Below are 24,404 nucleotides of genomic sequence, written 5' to 3' on the forward strand. Positions count from 1 at the left end.
GTATCCCCTTCCAGCCCATAATGGACTCAAGCAAACTTTGCACGCCATATTGTACTCGGCTTCGCCTTGTACATTATGTCGTGCATAGGTTGCTTTCGTCCAGTATGGACCAGGAGGGGTACATTATTGCGTAAATACTGGTTCATTTAGGTACAGTTTCTAAGCTTTATTTATTATGTATTTGCGCACTTCTTAAAAAACGCAATTAGAATAGCAGAGTCCACAATTCGCCTTGCTAATGAATCCCACTCAAGAAACCATAGCTAGATTCCTCCATGACATGTAAATGTCAGTCTTGTCCTCTATCACAATATATTTGAAAACGTGAAATAATTCCATGTTTGTAATACACACACGACTGTAACTAATTTGAGATAATTGGATGGTTAATTAATGTCGATATTATCTGCAAATGTAACCTCATGCTTTTCTTTTAAAGCAAATCGCTTGTTTTTATGAGTAATTTGTAATATCAAAACACTCAGCCATATGGCACCTTTCACTTTTAAGAATTTGAAAAATATAAAGATCAAATCAACCCAAATTAGTTCCAAAGAATCGTGTTTACAGTCATTTACGGAAATAGCAACTAAAAAAATCAAGTTTGAACTGAACTAACATTGTGGCAAAAGGCATAGCTTTTATAAGGGTTGATTAGAAGAGCATTTGCTGGACCTTGACACTTTATTTTAGTGCAGTGGCCACTAACTGTTCCCTATTTAACAGAACAAGTCTATAATAACTCATATTTTTGGTGGAATATTAAATACGTCTTGACACTAGATTTACACGTATACATTTGTAAGTGCCTGAGATAAACAACACATGTTCCAAGGAGAATTCTTCTATGAAAATATGTATCTTTCATATGTAAATATGATCTTGTAAGGGAAGCGGTCATTTTTAAACAGGCGGTACCGCCGGATACCTCCTGTGGTATACCTCTGCCTCGCTTACTGCCAGGATTACCACCGCCCAGAGACTGTGAATATTCATGAGGAAGTCATTACCACGGACTGGAGGTGAAGCATTCACACCTCTACTACTCCTAACGATCGCGGTAATAGCGGGGGCACAGCGGTCAATAGCCTGAAGAAGGGCTACAGTTTGCAGTATTTTTGTGAGAAGAGAGAGAGAGAGAGAGAGAGAGAGAGAGAGAGAGAGAGAGAGAGAGAGAGAGAGAGAGAGAGAGAGAGAGAGAGAGAGAGAGAGAGAGAGAGTGTATACGTCTTGGTCAAATAAACTAGTACGTTGTCACTGTTGTGTATGTTCACTTCTGTCTGTAAAATATTGCAAACTAAATACCCCACAAAAAGGTTCAATTCATGAACACACCCTAACATGTCTTAGGTGTAATCGATGTCACAAAAAATGTAAAGTTCAAGTTAATTACGACACCCAAACTTTGTTCTATTTGTGCGAGATCAGGAAGTAAAACTCGGGTCTTAAGCTTACATCGGCAGAGCCATTCCATGACAGCAAATATCGACATCGCGTCTGGGGACCATTTGTCGTGTCAATTTTTTGTCTGCATTTTATAGCAGCATGAATGTCCTTGCACTCAATAGAGAAGGCACCGAAATTACCAGTTAAAATCGGCGAACTACTACGATGGGGTGCGATGTTTTAGCCATTTGAGTCAACATCTCATCGTTCATCTCATGAGGTACTATGAGGTAATGAGGTACTAAGCAGCGCGGTTTTCCGCTGTCTTATTATGCATGCAAGCTCATTAAAAGCTGCTAACTTCCTTACCGCCGGTCCCTCCAGGGTTAGAGGTATACCGCAGGAGGTATTGGCGGTACCGCCTATTTGAAAATGACCTCTAATACATAAATAGATATATAGAGAAGTTTCTTATGTGCCTTTTCACAGGTATTTGGAATTGTGTTACCTCAAATTTGACGGATTGTCATAATTCCACAACCACAAATCGATGCCAGTGTTGTCCTGGGTTTATGCAAATAAGTGGGACATGTGTCGGTAAGTTTGGCTTTATACACAAAAGAGAAAACAGTCACCATTTGACGTAATTATTCTCCTCATCCTTCAGTCACTCCAATCATTTCCGTAGCTGTCTCCCCTTGACCTCAGAGTAGACGCAGCCCATTCAAATCATAACCTATGACCTGTAATCTAAATATTAATGAGTACTCCCTATATATACCATGTACAAAGTCAGTTCACCATCTTTTCTGTTTGGCTTCAACCAGAGTATACGTGGTGTTTTGGCTCCATTTATCTAGTTGAGTGTCGGTAAGTTTGTTGGCAAGGTGAGTGCCAAATGAACATTTTTCTGTACTTCCCTTTTGCTTGTTCACCTTTTTGTAGTTTTCTACTTTTATGAGTTCTGTTTTTTTTTTCATGGTATGTATTTTTTGTGGAACCCATGTGTTTGAATTTTTCAACCACCTGTTACCCTTGTTAGCTAGCATGACTGTGCATATTTTTTGAGGGTCTGCATAGGTTCCCTGGAGTATGCTGTGTTTCTATTTCCTTATATTTTCACAGGAATATGGCAGATACAGGTAGTACCATTGAAGGAAGTGGCAATGTTCAAATATGCCTGCAGGTCAACATGATGTTGTACCTTCTCAGCAGACTCCATCATCACAAGTCCTCATGGAAATGGTTACAGGACTTGCACAGTCGGTTCAATGTTTAACTGAGAACCAGGCAAGGTGGTTAGCTGCTACTGGCAGTGATAATTGGTCTAGTGAAGCTAATGAAGCCCATCGTAATAATGGCATCCACGTTGACAATGTGGAAGCAGGTCCCTCGAATGCACACGAGGTGTGTCCTCTTTTGAGTGACCGTACCTGTAGCCATGGCCCTTATGTGGCCTCTCAGACTCTTGAAGACTCATGTGCACAGGACAATACCAGTATGATGCATGGTATTGTTCTAGATGTCAAGGATTCCTCTGATGGCATGTCCCAGTCTGGTCGTCGTTCAACCAAATGCAAGTGTAAGAAGTTGAGTGACCAGAAAGGTAAGAAGAAAAGCCGAAAGCTAAAATCTTCTTGTGTTTCTTCTGAAGAGTTTTCTTCTTCTGATGAGTCAGATTGTGGGTTTGATAACCCACATGACAAGAATACAGGAATATAGTTTTCCAAGTCTGTTCGTGCATGGTTTAAGCAACAGCGTACTAACATCTTGTTTGCAGAGGATAAAAAGGAATTGAAGGAGCGTTAAGAAGTATGGAAAGCCATGAGAACTTTTTTGAAGCTCCTGTACTTCCTGAACATTTAGCCATTCATTGGGAAAAGCAAGCCTTTACCAAGCCCTTGGTGTTGCAGGATCAGAGAATTCGTAAAGCCTCTGAGCAATTGTTATTTTCCCAGCTACCTTTGTTACAAATATTACAAGAGGCTCATAATGTTGCTCCTATTGATCCCAAACGTCTGCCTATCATTCAGCATAGTGTCACATTGCTTGGCAGTGCCTTTCATGGATTGCAAGTTGCAAGACAGAAGGTATTTGATTCTGTCCTGCCTAATAAATATGCTTTTTTGAGGAAGGTTGAACCATCCATGGCTACACTCTCTGGTGAAGAACCACTGAAAGAAGCGAAGAAAGCCAAGCAGGCACATAATGTGATGGTTCATATGACTAGAGGACAAGGGTCAACCGGAACAACAGGGAAGCAATTTCGCAGGCGTTTCTCTTCATACGGCAAGTCCAGGTATGGTCAGAGTGGATACAAGCGTTACCAATATGATAAGTTTTATTAGTACAAACAAGCCGGCTCCTCTGGGAAATTTGGTAGTAAAGATGGCAGTGGGGTTCAGTCCTTTCGGGCCAAGAAAGAATGATATAATGTGTTTTCCGCATTCCCAACAGCCATATCCCAAGGTAGGGGGACGTCTGATATTATTTCCTCATCTGTGGCAGCAGCTGACATCGGACCCTTGGATACTGGAAACTCTGCAGAGTTACAAAGTGGAATTGACATCAGTGCCGGGTTCATCATCCTGTAACATGTGTTCCAAAAGCCCATGTGTGTCATGTGGATGCAGAGGTGAATTCTCTACTGCAAAAAGGAGCAATAACAGAAGTTTTGCCAACATCAGGTCAGTTTGTACCAACAATGTTTCTAATACCCTAGGGAACAGGGGGTTGGAGGCCAGTATTCAACCTCAAACCTTTTAGTTGTCACATCTATACAAGCATTTCAAGATGGAAGGCCTTCGTAATGTAAAGTCCCTGCTACAACTAGGCAATTTCATGGCCACAGTCGACCTAAAGGATGCCTATTTCACAGTTCCCATTTTCATTCATCACAGAAAGTTTCGCCGTTTCATTTGGAAAGAGATTTTGTAGGAGTTCGCAGTGCTTCCATTTGGAATTGCCAGTGCACCTGGGGTGTCCACAAAGCTACTAAAACCAGTGGTTCCGCGGCTCCGACGCCAAGGCATTTGGTGTGTAATTTACATAGACAACCTTCTGATTTTGTGATTTTGATTTTGATTTGAACAGATCTTTCCGGACTTGTCAGGCAAATGTCTATGCGGCAGTCACATTATTGCTCAGTTTGGGTTTCTTTGTGAATTGGGAAAAGTCAAAGTTGGTACCGAGACAAGAAATTCAGTTTCTAGGGATGGTCATCAACTCTCAGGAAATGACAATCAGTTTACCTCAAGACAAGGTCAACAGGCTGCAAGTTGAATGTCAAAGTCTTCTTCACCGAGACTCGGTAACTGTGAGGTGTCTGTCCAAACTTCTAGGGGAAATGACTTCAACATTGGAAGCAGTAACAGTTGCCCCTCTTCATTACCGTTCTCTTCAGAAGGACCAGCTGGCAGTTTTGTCTCAGACAGGGTCGTACGACACTCCACTGAGTCTCTCATTGGAAGCACAGGAGGACTTGAAATGGTGGATGGATTGTCTGGGAAGATAAAATGGCAGATCTCTGCTCCCACAGAAACCAGAGGTAATTTTACAGACAGATGCACCCAAGCTAGGTTGGGGAGTCCTGTGCGTTCACAATACAGCCCAAGGTCAGTGGTCTGTGATGGAATAGAAGTTGCATATCAACCAGTTGGAGATGCCAGCGATCTTAAAGGGACTAGATTCTCTGGTAAGTCATCTGAGGGATGTATGTGTAGATGCAGTTCTCAAACAGCTGGAGTGGTTTCCGGAAGTACATCTCTTTGCATCGCATCAGAATGCAAAATTAGATCGCTTCGTCTCGTGGAAACCAAATCCTCAGGCATGGCGGATAGATGCTTTTTCCATTCCATGGAGCAACCTGGTGAGTTATGCGTTTCTTCCGTTCTGCCTTCTTTCCAGAGTGTTACACAAGGTTCGGCAGGAGGGGCTCGAGTGGTGTTGGTGGCCCCAGTGTGGACAACTCAGCCTTGGTATGCAGATTTGTTGACTCTCTTAGTACAAGATCCATTTCTCCTTCCTTAGATGCGGGACCTAGTGACAGATCCAGTGACAGGAGATTGTCATCCTCTAGCAGACCGGATGTTGCTAACCGTGTGGCCGCAATCAGGTTACACTCTCAGAGCAAGAGGCATATCAGAAAGGGTGTTCAAAGTTATCCTCGCTTGTGTCAGAAAGGGAACTGCTAAACAGTAAGAATCAGCCTGGCGTCGGTGGAATCGTTGGTGCAAAAGACAGGAAGAATATCCAGTTTCAGTACCTATCCCATTGGTATTAGAGTTTCTGGTGGATCAATTTGATCGGGGCTCCAATATCGAACCATCAATGTTCACAGGTCAGCTATTTCGTCAGTTCATCTACCAGTTGAGGGTTATCAAGTAGGTAGTCATCCTCTTGTCATCCAATTTATGAAAGGTGCGTTTATTTCAAGGCCTCCGCAACCCAAGTATACTCTAATTTGGGACGTGAATGAAACAAGATCTTGACTTTTTGGAAGCTTATGCACCAGCTAAAGAGTTGTCTTTAAAGCGTTTGACATTTCAAACTGCTATGTTAGTGGCTCTTTGTACAGCCGGACGTTGCTTCAGTTTGAATCTGTGTCAGTATCTAAGGGGTTAGCAGTTTTACTTCCGGCAGTTCTGATGAAGACTGACAGACCAGCAAAGCAACAGAAGATGTTTACTTTGCCTGCATTTAAGAAAAATAGGAGAATTTTTGTTGTTTACTATTTAGCTGTTTACTTACGCCGAGTGAAGTCTATTCGTAAAGATGACAACTTTTTGTTTGTGAGTTATGTATCTAGGAAACCAGTTTCTCCTGCCACCATTGCAAGATGGTTGAAGATGGTTTTACTTGGGGCAGGTAGAGTTGATAGCTATTCTGCACATTCTACAAGGTCAGCAGTTACTTCAGCTTTACACTTTAAGGGTGCTTCATTGCAAAAGATTATGAGTTTGGCAAACTGGTCATCTGCTAGAACCTTTGCTAAATATTATCAATGTGAAGTGACATCATCTATCTCTGTGATGGATACCATAGCAAACTTATAAGTAAGTTTGGTTTTTCTCAATATGATGCCTTAAAATCAGCTACGGAAATGATGGGAGTGACTGAAGGATGAGGAGAATAATTGGAAATTATACCACACCTACCGTTGCAGGATAATTTTAAATTATTCTTCTCATCCGGAAGGAACAAACACAATTGAAGTAGCTCCCACCTCACCCACCCAGTTGTTCTTTTCATAGGTTTACATTGTTTTGGCTTTGAAACATGGTGAACTGGCTTTATACATGGTATATATAGGGAGTACACATTAATATTAAGATTACAGGTCATAGGTTATGATTGAATGGGCTACGTCAACTCTGAGGTCAAGGGGAGACAGCTACTACAATTCTGTTTGTTCCTTCCGGATGAGAAGAATAATTTCAATTATCCTGCAACGGTAGGTGTGGTATAATTTTCCAATTATATTATTATGTCTTATTCAGTCAATCATTGTAATCTTTCTTTTCAATTCTGTTGCCCTCATTTTATTGCATACAAATATAGTGGCTAGAATTCTAAAAAGATACTGACCTCACTAGCAGTGTTAGCATAAAATCCTTAATGACATTTTCCTCCCCGTTCAGATATTGATGAGTGTAAGATATCAAACCAGAGCTGTGACCATCACTGCAGAAACACTCAGGGATCCTTTTTTTGCGATTGTGATCAGGGGTATCGGTTGCAACCTGACAGAAGAACGTGCAGGCGTAAGTATATTCTGAAAAAGATTATGATACCCAGACATATATTAGGGAATCACTCTCTAGTGCCTTAAGAACCCACTAAATTAACTATTATCTTCATACAGGCACTCAGTTTCTGAGGGATCAGTGAGTAAGCAACAGGTAAGCAGAACGGTAGCATAACGGACTGTTTCAAGTGATAGAAAGATACAATGAGACATTTCGGACGAGGAATCTCTTAGAGACGGATGCAGTTACAGAAAAACCCTGAAAAATGTTGAACAATACTTTTCTTTGCTCTAACCGATTAGTGGCGTGTATAACTGTCAATTTGTTTATCTGTTTGTGTTGTTTTAGGCTCACCAAACTTTGTAGCAATAACCGTTAAAACGACAAGTCAGGTTGAAGCACACGTCTTTTGTAACAGCATTGGAATGGCTTTATTAAAGGACACTGGAGAAGAGAAACACAAGCAAATTGAAAACTTTATATACGAGGAAGGTCTAAATGGTAATGCATTTTGGTTTGATGCCAGGGTGTCTTCTCCAACTCGTGTAGAGGCCAGTGATGGTCACATTATGGATGACTTGTTGTTTGCTCCTTTAGAACCATGTGGTCATGGACGATGTCTCGTTGAAAGATGGTAACTGATAAAATGTTTCATATTTTGTGTGTGTAATGTGAATTGCGTTACTTCTTTTGTCCTGATTTTCATTGTATTGCTAAATCTGTATTATAAAGGTCAAATTTACACAAATGTTTCGCTAGTTTATGGAGCATTTTGCAGAGATTAGTTTTTGTGATAGTATGGTACTGTAACAAAGATCTTAGCCTGATCGTATTGCACTTCCTTTCAAAAAGGCAGCTATCTACAGGCTACTTTTATACACTGAATGCCATTACATAGATCACATTCCTTTGTGTTCAATATATACCTACATTGATATCATCTTTGGTTTGTTGGCTTAGTTGCTTATTCCCGTAAATCCATTGTTCTCATTTAAGTGACACAATCCCGGTACTTATTCAAATAAGATAAGATTAACACGGTTGGAACTAATTTGGGATAATTGGATCTGCATATTTTTCAAATTTCTGAAAAGCGTTATGTGCCATATTGCTGAACATTACAATATTACAGTTTACTCATAAAAACAAGTGTGTAACTTGATAAGAAAAGCAGATGAATTTACATTTGCAGATTAAAACGACCCTACTTAACCATCCAATTATCCCAAATTAGCTCCAATCGTGTTGACAGTAAAACTTGAAACCTTTCACTTTTCTGACTATTAATCATTAAACAATCTGTATATTTATGAATCATGAGTTCAATTACTTGCATAGAAAGACGTAAAAAACAAATCTATCTGTACACAGCGCATTTTTATATCTAAAATTGACAAACATTTTTTAAATTCTGCACAAATAATAAAAACACAGTAGCACAGATTCGTTATAATCTTTCGAAATTAGTGCTTCCACTAGAAAAAAAAACAGAAGGACGAAAACCAAAACTCACTTGATTCAAAATCTGCAGTCAAAGCTAGCAAAAATATACATATTTAAGTACTCTTCATTTATGGAGTATTTATACATTGATTTCTGTTACGATCCCAGCAATCCAATACTTGGACGCCCATTCAAATTTCTTGGCATACGTGGGCTTTGAATCGTAGTTAATTGTTTTGTGCTAAGTGGTTCTTAAAACGTGACAACTTAAATTCTTTTTTAAGTTAAAACATTTTCCTACAAATCACGTTTTTCTACATTTGCCATAAAAATGACTTCAACAAGACCTTCGACCAAATGAAATATAGGTCAACTACAACACATTCATACAAGCATATGTTATATTTTCAAATGGACCAATCAGGGGAAAAGCATAGTTACGAAGTATGTCACGCTATTTGATCCTCCATCCCATCTTAAATTTGAGTTGATTACACATGATGCACTGCAAAGCAGTAGAGACTCATGGGCAACTGTGCTTAATTTGGGCTGAGACATGCATGTCAAAGTAATTAGTTTTTTTAGTCGGTAATGAAGAGGACGTTTTTGGTCTTTTGCATGCTTTTGTGTACTTATTGGTTGGTCTTCATATTTGTTAAAAAATTTCGTCACGAAATTCAAAAATCGAAAACCACAGGAATTTTGAATGTCAATCAAAAGATCACTGTATCAATTTTCACCGTCGTTGGTTCAGAATTGGGAAATTTGAACCTGCGAGAAGTATGAAATTTGTTCTGTACATTAAACGCCATCGTTTTTATGGAAAATCGAGCTTATTCGCCACATCGTAATAATAAAGTACATCTGAAAAATCCGTTAGTTTAACTTTGTTGGTTTAACATTTTCATTTCACGATCATTTTTTACAATATTTGAGACTACACATCTCATGAAGATGAACTAAAACTGTATGGTTTTATTTTTTTGAGTTTCCTTCTGTGTTTTCACCTATTTTTGCAAATGACTATTACGCTATATATATTTTTGGAATTCCTTCGTGCGATTCTTGCCAAAATATCATAATGGAAAGGGCAACATATCAGGCAAAGAGAGTATACAACTCTTTCATCAATATTTAGCTATGAAGCAAGAAAATACGGTGAAATTTTCAACATGACGAGGGAGGTGAATTTGACTCTGTACGCGTACACGTATGTTGGGCGAAAAGTTGCTTAAAATGGGGTGCCTTTGGGCCGCAGTGTAAGCTCTTCGAGTCGGCAGATATTGATATTAATTATATTTTAATCAATAACATGGCAATATCATTCTAGTCACTTAATTGAGCCTAAACTAATTCTATTTCTATATAAAATAATTTGTACAAGGCCAGTACATAATCAATCAAACACTATTGAAGCTAAAGACTGACACTGCATGAAAAGCCAATAATACTTACTGAACTAGCATGGATTGATGCCTGTATATTAGCTGAAGAGTGCATATACAGATGAATACAGTCAAGAACACATTGCTTGTATTCAGCAAGCCTGTATTCATATGGATTCATGTGAATTCACGTGTATTATTCTATAATATAGTCAACTCATTAGTGTGAATTTATCTTTATTATTGCGTTTAGAGTCAGTGTGAGAATAACTCAATGTCTAATTGGGGGAGACATGGTCCTTCCAATCTGCCTGACAATTTGTGTGGCCTCAACGTCAAATATGCACCATGCAAATATGTTACAAATCCAGAATTATAATTTTATTTACATTGTATATTCCGATCATTGTGATCTGATGGACTTTACATCGGCAGAACAAAGGTCTTAAATTGACGCATTTTAATCAGTAAGCGTCTCGTAAGTTGTAAAGACCAAATACATATCAAGTTATTGTAATTCATAGCAAATTTGAGCGAATGTGAACGATGAAAATTTCCGAAAAATAACACAGAACGGAGGCTAGCTGGCTCAGAGACTCCACATGAGCGGGACGCAAACAAATTTCGATCGATATTCTATTGAAAATAAATTGATAAAATATTCATTGTCGTCAATAGCGACCAGCTGAAAGGAATATGCTTCGCGGAATACTTCCCACTCACTCAGGCATCCTTTTTGACCCCTTTTGGGGGCTCTATTTTTCATGGTTTGTAAATGTCTAGTTTCCCGACGTACCAACCAAATGACGAAAGCTTTTGGACTGTTCCTGAGGTAATCCCGAAGGAGGATAGTCTTGAGGACGCTGTGTGTATCAGCTTCACTCAAAACTGTTTGCAGTTACACAAGAATTTCATAATCATACCAACATGACAGACGTGGACTCCGATCTCTGTACAAATTTGGACAGTGGCTGTTCAGCGAACCCATGTTGAATGATATGAGCAAGGACAGAGACATGTCTGACGTTTCCTTTTCCCTTCAAACAGTATTGCCGGCAATTCAACGTTGACTTGTTTTCCTCACTAGTGTGTAATGAATAAGTTCCATACAAAACTGCAACACAATTATATGATACACATTCCCTTTGATCTGATTGTTGGTTTGTTTGGCAAATGAACCTGGTCCGGATTTAGTGTCGGCTGGTTAATATTAAAGGCAGTCGAACTCCGGGTTATATAATGTCTATGTTTGTCTTACACGCCACCATTGATACGAATGTACAATTGTATTGATCTTAGTTTACAATGTTATAGTTTTGTCAGTTAGATCAATGTGATTTTGAAATTTATAATATTCTTGGCATAAATCGGATGTAGTACCCATTGTTGTGGTTTTACGATGGATACTTTACACTTTTGACAGAAATTCATCAATATCGCTGTTAAGTGAGAAAAAAAACGGTGAAGTCGGCAAATTTCTTTAAAATAATATTTATTACAAAAAATACAACTAATCACTAAGGCCGCGTTCAAAAAAAATGGTTAGGGGGGGGGGGGTGGGGGGGGGGGGGGGGCTGGAGGAATAGTGATTGAAATCTTATTTTTTTTCAGATCCCCCCTCGATACCCTCAAAAATTTTCAAGTCCCCCCTCAATACCCTCAAAAATTTTCAAGTCCCCTCCAAAATTACCATATAGCAGCATATTTATTAGGAATGCACGCAGAGTCAAAAAAAACATGTAATGTGTCGTTCTGCACGCAAATATTCAACACTACCTCTTATCTGCAGGTTGTAGAGCCATATACCTATGGCAAGTTCTTAAATTGATTCATTTTTAAATGCATCAGTGAACTTTTTGGATTTCTCAGTCTAAGCCGACTTAAGTTTATCCAACTCCGGCCAGTTCAATGGCACCAGCTGAAAAGCACACAAAATGACAATCATGAGAGAGTATGAAAATTGTTTATTCCTAGCTACATTTAACCAAATTGTGAAAAAATGAGCACAGTGACCTAATGAAAATTTTTTTTCAAAAGTACAAGACATACAACTTAGATGCCACTTATAAAATGTTTTTACGAAATTGACAATACTGGAAGGTTAAAATATTCCATGAAATTAATGTTTTAATCTCAGAAATTTTGGGTGTAATAATGGCAAATTTGATAAAAATGAAAGATTTCTTTTAGTCACACATTTTCCCCATTAAATTAGAGTCTTTGCTGTTTAAAGTTTTACTTTTGTGTTATTGGTACAATGAGATGTGAAAATTTCATTCACTGCATGAACGGTTTTATATATTTATTTTAAGTGATTTTAGAAAAACTGACTTTTCATCATACATTTGTATAAGATCAAGTATGGTGACCCCATCTTTTTTTCTCTAATATTTGATTGTTCTCATATGCCAGAATTCAAAAATCCATGGTAACTGTTAGTCCCCTATGTGTTGGCTCTCTGGCTGGATCTTGTGTACAAGTAGATGTATGTTTCACTGTCAATTGAGTGTCCTATGACCGAAACTCTTCTTAAAGGGGAAGTTCACCAAGGATGATTTTTACATATGTGGTAGCTCTGTGGTCATTTACCCCAGAAAAGCTATTTTCACCATTTATAACTCGCCCAATTTTTTACAAAAATGATAAAAATAGTACAGGAAGTTGCCCATGTAATTTGAATCATGGGAAAAAAGCCCCAAACTTGGAGCTTGCATCATGTGATATGGAAGGGACCATCTTCGGATGGGTATGGCCCTCACATTGTCCACTCACAGTAACACAGTAGTAAACAGCAACACAAAATCTGACAGTGGACAGTTTATTATAAGTGATTCATCGTTTATGCAAGGATACTCAGTATAAACAAAAGTTATGTAAATACGCATAGCCTAGTTTAAGCATGGGTGAGTGGACAATGCCATACCCATGGGAAAATGGTGCCTTCCATATCACATTATGCAAGCTCCAAGTTTGGGGCTTTTTTCCCATGATTCAAATTACATGGGCAACTTCCTGTACTATTTCTATCGGTTTTTGTAAAAATCGTGCAAGTTATAAATGGCGAAAATAGCTTTTCCAGGGTAAGTGACCACAAAGCTAGCACATATGTAAAAATCATCCTTGGTGAACTTCCCCTTTAAACTACATCAGAGTCAGAGCTACATGTATCACTGTCACTGCCAGTATGTAGTAGCAGGGCAGTAGTTGTATTAACTTTTTATTTTGACAATATTTTTGTTCAGTTTATACAATTGTGTTCTTGTTCTACTCCCTACAGAATGTTGAGCTATCCAGTATTCAGCTTGCCAACACAGCCTACATGTACCGTGCATTTGCATCATTCAATTATCACCAATATTTAGACAAACGGGCTTTGTTGAAAAACTGAATATTGTGTTTTTCAGCAGCATGCTGTAGAGAGACACCAAGAAACTGTGTTTGATAAATTGCATAGAAATGTTGAAAAATTATCAACAGTTGTAGCTCCTGCCCCATTACAAGGCCAACTTGTTCTACGAAAATTTAATGACATTCATACATTTTTAGACTTTTTCGAGATTAAAGACATAAAATGAGACAAAGCGGTTCTGGGTTTTGTTTAATTATTACTAACATTAGAACCATTGGACGACATCAAAATGTTGGGAGTCAAAATATTTTCAGGTCCCCCCCCCTATAGGCAGAGCAAAACTTTCAAGTCCCCCCTCCACTACCCCAAAAATTTTCGAATCACCCCCTGAATTCCTCCAGCCCCCCTCACCCCTTTTTGTGAACGCGGCCTAAGTCAAGGGATAGAGAACAGACTGTAAAAGTTTACAGTCTACATATCGCAGCTTTGACAGCACGGAGCTCCAGAGTCAGACAGTGAGACAGACCGTTGAGTGAGCAGTCCTTGGCCTACAGGTTTCAGGTTGTTCCGTGCAAAGCCCACGGTATACATTCAGCGCGGCAGTTAAAGTCTTGAAATATCTTCAAATTAATACTCCTGGAGTTTGCAAAGTCTTGAAGTAACACGTCAGTGACACGATCCCAAACGTCTAACTGAATGAAAACTGTGCCGTCCCCATTTATACTCAGTGATTCAATCTAGAGAGTAAAGGAGTTATCTAGAACATATATTAATATGCTAATTACTGGTCTAAAAATATCTCCTCTTATAGTAAACAGAACTACTTTAATTTCAGGAGAGTCCTAAACATGACTAATTGAATACAAGGTCATGGGGGACACTGACCCTAAGAACGTTCTAGATTAAGGAAACTCAGGTCATGAGTTGGGTAAAATGATCCACTTGATAATCGCCTAAGACCTCGTGGCATTTGCAAGCACCTTACCAAAGGAATAGCGTTTCCATTGTAAACCACTGTAAAACAATCTTCAGACGACAAATGCTATCGAATACTGCAGGTCTGCATTTAGTTCTTTATGCAAGTACTGTTTATATATCTGAACATTTCACTATTGTTCCAATGTCATTATTTCAGATTTGTCCAACCTACAGAGTTCAGAGATTTACTTAAGTTTGTGTGAGATTATTCAACTGCTTAAGTATTCATGACACTATACCGAAGGTGATCCTTCTCCCTTACCAATCTCTGTACCTACACATGTGAATGCCTTAAATGTTTCTATTTTGGTGTCCATTTTCATGTAAATGTATGCTTGTCTTGAGCTTGTTCAGCCGGCAGGTGGTCATGGAGGCCTCTTTGAATGTATAGTATTGATGTACCAACGACATATACTTATTTATATGAAGATGCAAGAAAAGATACAAACACACAGGAAATAATGTAACTAAACACACCTAAAAACAAAATATATAGTATCGTTAATAAATATATATGTTTCGCTTGAATAGACCATATGTATGGACTCAAAAGAGTTTATTAATGAAATCATTAATGCGACCATGTCATTCATTCCATTGTTAAATGCTTAATAAAAAATACTGAGTACACACGAACGAAAGGTTAAAAATTGTTTCTTATTTTTTTAAAGGCAATTAGGGTACTTTTGGGATGATGCTCGATGTACAAGTGAGAAAAGTAGACCGTACTTTATCTGTGAAGAAGTCAGTAAGTAAGAATACGATCTTCCTTAAGTATATCATCTATGAGTTATTTCCGATTTCCATGTTCTTGATCATTCCTGTATGATACAAGGCATTTATGACAACACGATAAAGTTCCTCGAACACATGCTTTTTTTGTGATTACGGCATTTCTAAAATTGAGAATGATTTGTCTGTATATGTGATGTGTGTGCAATATCTTCTCAAGTTCTTTGGACAAAACACCCAGTTTTGTTTGAATCGAGAATGGTCCCCCCGCAATGATGGTTTTTGAATGTCGCCCTGGCACCCTTGATACCTAATTTCCAAAATGGCCAGTAGCATTGTTGCCTTCAAAATATCGAGGAAACTCTTTACTTAAAATGAATTTTCACGAAGAATTTTGGTGTCTTTTGTCAGTAATAAGTGGTTCGGGAATGCGTATACTTTATGTTAACTGTAAAAACCTTCATTGAAATGCAGAAGGGACGCCAAAAATCTAAGATAGCCGCCAATGGCTGCCACAAAAATATAACGTTGTATCATAAACTACCTAGCGACTTTTAGTCAGATTTCGGTGTCTTTGGTCAGTTTTCATGATCATGGAATCCGGTTTTATTCTGTGTTGTGGCCACTGTAAAAATATTCTATAGATATCTTGATTTTGTTACGTGCAGAATTAACAAAGAAAAGGGTGAACTCAGCCGTTTCCGTTTAAAATGAAATTTATTACGAAAATAAAACTAATTGCTAAGTCAGGGATAGAAGACAAGCTTTAAAAGTGTACAGACTACTTATCTCAGCTGGGACGGCAAATCGTGAATGTTTGACATCCTCTTGGTATTTTGTCGATTAAACTGCTCATATAACATAACATAGAAATTACCGAACCCCTAAAACATGTCGAAGACATCACAATTAGTCGTATAGATGCTTAGTCAATTGAGATATGGCTCTTTATACTCTTAAACAGTAGCTGTTGGATCTTTGATTTTCATAGAAATTAAGGAACGCACATCTCCTTGAAAGGAGTAAATTTCCCTATCCAATTTACCTGACAAACCTGATAACTCTCCTTACATCTCTTTGAGCTGAGATATGAAATTTTGCTTGTCATGCCACGTTGAGTGTTTAAAATATATCCAAGGGTGCCAGGGTAGCACCATGTATATCCTTATTATGTAGATGTGATGACACCAAAACCAAGCAGAACCTTTGAGGGATAAAGTGTTTTCGTTTTGAGCTTTCGCATCGGACTTTTCTCAGTTAAGGGACGGGTTAGTTTATTCTGCCTAGCGGCAGTATAAAAACAGGGTTACCCTCCTAGGACAAAAGTAAAGCGAAAGGTAAAATATATATATATATATATATATATATATATATATATATATATATATATATATATATATATATATATATATATATATATTATAGTATTCATTTTGTGTTATATATATATAATATTATATATACATACATATATATATATACTTTAAAAACTTAGTCATTTTAGGTTTTTGTGAAATTGTTTACATGTCAGTTATCGATAAGAATTTCAAAGATTTGGTTTTTAAATATCGAATAGAGTATTTAGGATGAGCTGTGAATTTATTTCACACTTTCTATGCGTAACCAGATGCCCAGAACTGTTGTACAGAAATGACAGGTATCTACGACCCCTTATAAACATGAAGTGAGACTGAATCTGAGACTCTCAAATTGAAGAAGATACTAAATGCGACCTCATTTGCGATTATATCTGAGACTCTCATTCATTACAGTAAACAGTAAATGCGACTTGATCTGAGACTGTACCTGAGACTCTCAATTACCTTTCACATGACAAGTGCGACTGGCGCTGAGAGACTAGAACAAGTAGCAATCAAGACACTAGACCATGGTTTGTGCACAGATCCTTGACAAAAATGATCGCGGCGTACGGCATCGACGTATACCTTACCTCAGCTTTCTTTCCCCTTCATTTCTCATCTTACTGTATATTATGGAAAATAAAGGTCAATAAAACAAATACTCTCTATCAATCATGTATAAACTATTCAAACTAGGCTGTTGCATGACGTACCGTATAGAGAGAAAGGCCCATGATTACACAAAGGTAAGTCAGTTCTCACAATTGATTTAGCTGGTGTATTTATATAACACATTGAGAATATTGATAAAATATGGTGAATAAAACCAATATATGGGTATTAAGACATAAAACTAGCGAAAATAGAGAAAGACTGGACTAACGTCAGATACGCACACGTCGTATCGGCCATTGTTGATGCCATACTGTTTATCGAACTGTCAACGTCACGCCCAGTCATGACATACTTTTACCTTTGACCTTCATGAAGTTTCACATTCATTTGAAAATTTCGTATTACTTTTTGACTTCATGATGTTCGGCTTGCCTTGTAATTCGAAACATATTGAAACACTTGCTCATTTTGCTGTTGATTTCCATAATAGTTACGTTCAAAGAATTCATACATCGACGAATTTGCAAATCTTGTGTCGCATTGACAGCCTACAATGTACTACAACAAATATTTCTAACATTGTGAGAACCCCAGGTACTACAGGTGCGAAATATGTGCCAACACGGAAAAGTTTTTATTTGCGAATTTCACGTTTTGCAAATCTCTTGAAAGAATAAATTTCGTTCGGTTTCTGTACGTATAGGGAAAGTTACTGCAGTTACTGGTTCATGTCTTTAGGAACAGCAGGACTGTCTTTCACGATTTACTGGCCCGGCATGAAAATAGCTGGCCGTGTCGTGCTGAAGTTTGGTGAGTTTGATTTCTCGGACCGATTTTACACTTTCTTCGTGAAAGTTTTAGGATTGCAAGTACTTAAAGTGACCTCGAGGCGTTTATAGACCTAAATAAATACACTTTTAAACTTTGATTTATTCAGAGCCCAGTGCATTCGATATGCACTTGCTCATCATAAACGCCGGACGCCAGGCGAGCTCCCCGGACCGATAACCATACTCCAGGACCGATAACCATACTCCATAGGAGGTTTTGAGCCTTGAGTTCCAACAAAATTTGAACCACCGAATATGTAAACTTTGAGTCTTAAAATGGGGGAATTCCCCACTGTAAGAGGCAGAAACTGGATTGACAAGTTAACTTACATTTAAACACAGATAAAGAATGAGCGTCACTACGCTACTACGCTCGCCAAATTTTGTAAGCTTACTTACCTTTTTGGTTTCTTCTTGGCGGTGCTATGGCATTGAATATTCTCTCGTTTGCGTTTTCGGCTTATATTCTCATAGGCAAACAGCTCGGTCAACACCTTCTGTTTTCTGAACTCCATTTCGTACAAGAGAAACTGCACGGCGAAATGTATTCCAGTGATCGTTGAAGCGTGTGCCGATGCCACGCGTACGACGGACCTTCCACATTACGTCAGGGAGTGAGTCAGTCACATGTCAGACGCAAGAGCAGTCGCATTTGCCGTTTGCACGTTAAATGAGAGTCTCAGACACGGTCTCAAATTCGCTCGCAAATATACATCCCCGAGCGAAATGCGAGTCTCAATTACAGTCGCAAACGTGATCGCACTTTTACTCTTCTATGAACTGAGAGGTCTCAGAATCACTCGTATTTCTTATTCATTTGGGGTCGTACATACCTCGAAATGAATGTCAATCATTAATATCAGAGCGAGAACAGCAGTCATAAAAAGACTTTGGTTGGCATCTAGACTTTTGCCAGTCATCCAATTACATTTCCTGAGAAGCCGAAGAGAGCTTTGTTTATCAGTTGTAGCCGAATTTGATGTGCACAGTGTCTGAGAGCATCTTCTTGTCTAACGTTGAAACCAAGAAAGCTACCTTTTGTTTACTATAATTTTACACGTGAAAAACTTTCATCTGAAAATCTGTGACATGAAGGAAAATAGTCGCATAAATGAGAACGAAACTAAATCTTCAAGTTGTAATTTTTTCTCTTTCTCACCTTATCAAATGTGCTTCGACTTATTAGTACATGTTGCCTTTTTATACTGAATTCTCACAGAGAAAGCAGAAACGGATCAGGAATTTGTAATGCTATTGATATAAAGTGCAGATTTAATCATGATTAGTACAATTTGCAAACATCAAGATACTTCTGGAATATATGTAATATATTAAAGTTACACCCCCAAAGATATATCTTAGATATTAAAGTTACGCAACCACTGGGCTAGTCGAAAATGCTACTGAATAATGAAATTCGTGGCTGGTACGATGTATTTTAGGCAAGTGTGAGCTGTTTTATTGCAACAACACACTCACCCTACTATTGAGCATTTCGGAAACATGGTTCCCCATTCACCAAAGTCAAAAACATGGTGACTTCCCATGAATCCATCCCCTAGGCAGAAGAAACTCGCCAGCTCTAAAAGTGTTCAGCAAGATCTTCTGTCCTGTACATTTTTATGTTAATCTATTATCTGCATTTTCACTTACGATATATTGGTGTGTATGTCCCATTGAAAGACAGCATTTGAATTGTTAAACATATTTGACAAGATTCCATATCATGACTTCCCTCCTGAATTTCAATTATAGTTCGATTGCCCGATAACGAATTGACTATGGCAGGATATAAACTCTTGCCTTAAAATGAACGATTACTTCTGTTTTCAGGATAGCTTTCTGAATATTGTTTTTGGCTTCATCAAAATTGTACTAACAAGATTATGCAATGTTACAGTTTGATATTCTTTCTCTCTTTACAGACAGTTATTATATATGGTCTATGTTCTTAAATGGTCAAATTATTAACCTAAATATAATGTACAATTACTACGTTGACATATCAGCGGCTAATTCTGTTTATTGTATAGACACCACAGATTGCACCTTCAAAGAAATGACAGTCCGCTGTGAAGAAATCTGTCAACATGACTTAGGCTACTTAATCTGTTCGTGCGCGGGATTCGAAGCCTCAGATGGCTGTGCAGGTAAGTGCAGGCTCGAGCATGGTTTGCATATTTTTCAGGCCCAATACATGAGCTATTTTTGTCAAATGTATTATATGCCATAGTGCATATATTTCACAAATAGTTCAAATTAAATATATTTCAAATGTTTCTGACGCAGCACTCAGGAAACGAAACTGAAAATAAATCATAGCAGGTGACTTACACTTGCAGGGGGAAATAGTTAACATCATAATGATGCAGAAAGTCTACAAATTGACGCTTTCGTTTAGTTTGCCTTCGAATCAAGATAAAAAACACGCTCATAGACTTTGAAGTTTTCAAAATCATCATCTTTTTATATATTACTAAGAAATATATCCAATTTAGATATGATGATGTAAGGGATTGGTTTCAGGTATTTAGGAGTCAATCAATATGGTTCCTATTTGGCCACAAAATTGATATGGAATGAGACAAGACTCTTAGCAATACTATCTTTTACGTGTTTGGTACGTCCGAACATATAAACACAAACAAATAGAAAGACAGACTAGCAACACGGCTCGCCTTTTGTTTTGTGTTCGTCTCAATAAACAATGTCCTTTTCATATTAAATGAGCTTCACAGCTGTTAGACTTTTTGGAGACTTCGTTCGTGGTTGATAATTGCACGAGATTATGCGAAAAGTAGGACGAGATGGCATCATGCTACCAGTCGCGTAGCAACCACACTTACTTTGTGAACTCTCAGGGCAGAAACACTGCTACATGACAATCAAATCATAATACGCCAGCGGTTTCATTAACACTTCTTCTCATGACGAAATTATAAAAGACGATATGACTGACCAAAAACCGTTGAGTAAAATCTGACAGTACCGATTAAGGACTTTCAAATTTGTTTCAAACACACACATTATATATACATAAAATCTGAGAGGATTTTTAAAATGGTAAAACTAACCTCCCCAAAGTTCAAATCTTTCCCGTTTTCGCAAGCCCGCCAATTCCACTCAGCACCACACGTCAACAACAACGCGAGCTTTGCTGAACATAATTTAACTTAAAAATTGGCGAAAATCCAGAAACTACACTGCAAATTCTTCTGGATTGAAATTTCAGAACACTGTCTAGTATTTATTCCAATTAGGTTTGCGGGCAAGCTTATGTGTCTTTGAGCATGAAATACTGATTAATATCTTAACCAGAAAACTTATGGTTTGTGAAAGGCACTGACCAGAGGCGAAATTAATGGTTTGTATTCCACCCGACAAGATCACTGTGCAAAAATTGGTCATCATTGGTTGTTGACAAACTAATCCTATTCTATGATCTGGCGAGAATTTATTCCATTTTGAAATAGAGATTATTAACCACTGCAGCGGTTGATTTTTTGACCGTTTTTCATGACATGCGGGATTGCACCCTGGTTTGAAAATATAACAAGTGGAGCCTCACTCGCAAAGTGCGAATAAAACTCATTTGGCGATTTTTTATTTGATAGTCATTATATAGCCATGCATGCGAATTCAAATTTTCGACCCGAAAAACGGTTTGGTTGGATCGATCACTCAATTGCGACCGCTTTTCTGCACTGTTACTTCCGGGTTCTGGAAGCGACCCAAGTACTCCGTTCAGAATGGTATTAGAATGCAAGGGTGAGCAAATGCACTACCAGAGCTCACTGGCTAGCTGATTTTACCGCCGGGCAAGTACTAATTGTTTGTGCCTACAAGCCCGACGGGTTAGCGTACTAGTTTAGGAGAGTAGCAAAGTCATTCGGCATCAAACGCCATGGAGTACTATGAGAACTGTATTGCCTCACGATAGCACAAAGCAAACATAAGCTTAGAGACGGTTTCCGAGCCCAACCAAACTGACAAAAAGTCTTCAAGGTTTGAATTCAAAGAGCGTATGCAGTTCCCGGATGAAGAAAACGTAGCTCTGAGTAAATATAGTTTGAATTTAATCTTGGAAAAGAGACAAACAATCAATACGATTTAGCGTCAAGCGTTTTACGTCTAAATTCAACTGATGTGGGTCTAGTAGGCCGTACATGTATCATCATGCAGCGTAGCTGCAATAATTGTAGCCTTTGTTGTTGGTGCGGCTCGCGCCTTGCCCGGGGCAAGGTGCGAGCCGCACGATAGAAGCCCATCCCCACCAACAACCAAGGCTACAATTATTGCAGCAACATACAGCGCAGTGAGAGCAGCATACGAAAGTACAGACCTTTCAAAGATCAAAATTAAAACAATTGCAGCAATATTAGTTGTAGTCACACTTAAATTTTTCGAATAAAAAAATTCTTCATGTGGATCGTGCTGTGAGAGATGAATTCTCTTGTACCAAAAGAGTAAATAAACTTCTGTCGAGCTTGGTGGAGGCCGTATAACGCGGGAACACACAGACCTGTACGAAGGGCTAAGTTCTTACCAGCGCGTATTTATTGCAATAATGAAGCGCGTATTCGAAGTGCGGCGCAGAATGACGATGCCGATGGTACGTTGCTATGACTGCCGTGTACATGAGCGCGGTGGCTGGAATGGAACTTGCACGATTGCGCACATAGGGTCATATTTTAAGCGGGAAGACTTGCCACGTTTGCATGTCATTTCCAAGTGACACACTGAGTTACACAACATGTTTAACTTTCAAGTTTCTCGACCTTCGTTGGACGGGGGGGGGGGGGGGGGGGGGGAGGGGCGGAGGCACGAATATGTAAAGAGGGTAAGAGGTCAATACGTAGCCCAGATTGCTTTCCACTGCTTGATACCTTTACCCCTGAAATCATCATGTGAAAATTTTCATATTTACGATAATGAGTGTAAACATTCAGGTGTGAATAAGATAGAGAAAAAATATGGTAATAACGTTACTTTATATTTTTGATCGGCCATGAGTACGAGTGGGAGCGTCTCATAACCTTTGACCCTGCATCCGCTGTCATAAGTGCGATGAACCGCGCCTTTCAGTTGTTATTTCGCTTTCGGATGCATAGGCGCTCCTTAGCTGGGTAGTCTGCTAAGGAGATCAATTTTGGATCGATCTATTGATCCCGTAGTCTATATGCCCGCCACTGCAACCTAAATACTCACAAGGTGTGCAACAGAACCACTCAAAAAACACACCACCCGATTTGTCAACTGGCCGTGCGCTCGCACAAAACATTCAAAACTACACTCCCTATACCTAGTTGGATCACAAGTTTAACCATCTCCTCGAAAATCACGCGGATGAACGTGCTACTCGCGTCAACTTGAAGAAATCGGCCGTGTTTTGAGACCAAGTGGGGTGAAATGCAGCCTCCAGAACGATTCTACCATATGACGTAATTTTTTCCACAGCTGATGGTTCAACTGTACTTCACCGGTGACGTCTTGCAGTGACCTTCGTTTTTGCCGTTGATTACCAATCAGCAGTGGAAAAAATTACATCATATGGTAGGATAGTTCTGCAGGCTGCATTTCACCTCGCTTGGTCTACAAACACGGCCGATTTCTTCAAGATGATGCGAGTAACACGTTCATCGGCGTGATTTTCGAGGAGATGGTTAAATTTGTGATCCAACTAGGTATATGGGAGTGTAGTTTTGAATGTTTTGTGCGAGCGCACGCCCAGTGGACAAATCGTGGGTGTGTTTTTTTGAGTGATTCTGTTGCACACCTTGTGAGTATTTAGGTTGCAGTGGCGGGCATATCAACTACGGGATCAATAGATCGATCCAAAATTGATCTCCTTAGCAGACTACCCAGCTAAGGAGCGCCTGTGTTCGGATGCCTCGGACGCAGGACAGTCACTGTGTTCTTCAAAACTATCCGCCCGCCCTTTGTACCCGGTATACGGTGAAGACAATGGCCAACTCTGGACCAAAAGCCCGCCTGTCGCTAACATGTCACAGAAAGAGCTTCAGCTGCATCTAAAGGACAACCGTTTCCCACAGACAGTTTTGAAAATTCTCAACGGTAAGTCACGATCGTCCGACCTACATGACAGGCCCCACGGTCTTATTTACAGTGTTCTCACTCTTGTTTCCGTAAATGTTGGGTGTTTCATCATTTTATCGTCAACGCATAGGCAACTTGCAGCTGAACTTAACCGGGACTACAACATGATCTTAAACGTCTTCGAATCTGCTTTGTTATATATCTAACACATTTCATGTCAACGTTTTACAATCGACATTGTGTAGCAGAGGCCATTAAAGGTAATTCTGTGAAAGGAATTCATACATCATTTCCACCACCACAGTAAGACAGACGGAGAGAAGATAAGTCGTGTTTTATGAGATACTAATTCATTTTGCCAAAAATTATTGTGTAGGTATGTTTATGTGAGTATAAGGCTAACAAAAATCAAATTCAACCTCGGCTAAACTTCAACTAGAAGGGATTTACCCGCCAAAATTCTTTTTCGCACCGCTTGTGGTATCAAGTTACGATTGGGTTCGCATAAATGGTGTGCCGTG

The sequence above is a fragment of the Ptychodera flava genome, chromosome 1 (genome assembly GCF_041260155.1).
Source record: "Ptychodera flava strain L36383 chromosome 1, AS_Pfla_20210202, whole genome shotgun sequence".
NCBI classification, from domain to species: domain Eukaryota; kingdom Metazoa; phylum Hemichordata; class Enteropneusta; family Ptychoderidae; genus Ptychodera; species Ptychodera flava.